This window comes from Otolemur garnettii, unplaced genomic scaffold (genome assembly GCF_000181295.1).
Source record: "Otolemur garnettii isolate 467f Iridium unplaced genomic scaffold, OtoGar3 scaffold00121, whole genome shotgun sequence".
Taxonomy (NCBI): Eukaryota; Metazoa; Chordata; class Mammalia; order Primates; family Galagidae; genus Otolemur; species Otolemur garnettii.
This window is the reverse complement of record NW_003852516.1, coordinates 4,788,512-4,789,531: the sequence shown is the minus strand read 5'-3', so window position 1 is coordinate 4,789,531 and position 1,020 is coordinate 4,788,512. Positions and strand designations below refer to the sequence as shown.

At 38.9% G+C, this 1,020-nt stretch overlaps 1 protein-coding gene across 4 annotated transcripts in view; it reads left to right on the top strand.

Moving 5' to 3' along the window:
- PPP1R3B (protein phosphatase 1 regulatory subunit 3B) overlaps window positions 1-1,020 on the top strand; it is a 12,947-nt gene that overhangs the window by 5,369 nt on the left and 6,558 nt on the right. The window lies entirely within an intron of this gene.

Sequence of the window (1,020 nt, the reverse complement as noted above, 5' to 3'; positions counted from 1 at the left end):
AAAAAAAAAAAAAAAAAAAGAAAAAGAAAAATTGTATTATCTTTAACTTTTTTTCCTAGTTCAGTAGGCAAAACCAGGCATTATAATCAAAATGTCTTAAATTAATTATAAGAATGGACAAGTATGGGCCATTTCCAAGTTTCTCTCGTGAATTTTCTATTCATGCTCCTTGCTCATTGTTCTGTGTGGACTATGTGACATTGATATTGCTTTGTAAGAACACTTTATATATTAAGGTATATTAAGATTCATTGCTGCTATGCCTTTTGCAAAATATTTTCCCAGTTTGTCTTTAATCTTCTTGGTTTTCCTTTTAACTTGATTCTATTTATTTTTTGTTCTTTTAGGGGGTATTTTTACCTATAGAAAAGAGAAATATTTGCCTATGTGAAAGATTTTGGAAAGACTAAGTTGCTGGTTCATTTTATTTATTTATTTATTTATTTATTTTGAGACAGAGCCTCAAACTGTCACCCTGGGTAGAGTGCCGTAGCATCATAGCTCACAGCAACTTCCAACTTTTGGGCTCAAGTGAGTCTCCTGTCTCAGCCTCCCAAGTAGCTGGGACCACAGGCACCTGCCACAACGCCCAGCTATTTTTTGGTTGCAGCCGTCATTGTTGTTTGGCAGGCCGGGCTGGATTCAAACCCACCAGCTCAAGTGTATATGGCTGGCGCCCTAGCCGCTTGAGCCACAGGCGCTGAGCCATTGCTGGTTCATTTAATTTTTTATTTTATTTATATATTTTGTGTGTGTATGTGCACTTTTCTTTTCTTTTCTTTTTTGTTGTTTGGCGGGCTTGGGCTGGATTCGAACCCGCCACCTTAAGTGTATATGGCTGGCGCCTTAGCCACTTGAGCCACAGGCGCCAAGCCGAATGGTTGACTTTTAAGAAAAAAATAACAGGCTGAATGCTGAGGCTCACACCTGTAATTTCAGCACTTTGGGAGTCTGAAGTGGGATGGTTGTTTGAGGCCAGGAGTTCAAGGACAGCCAAGACCCTGTCTCTAAAAAAAAAAA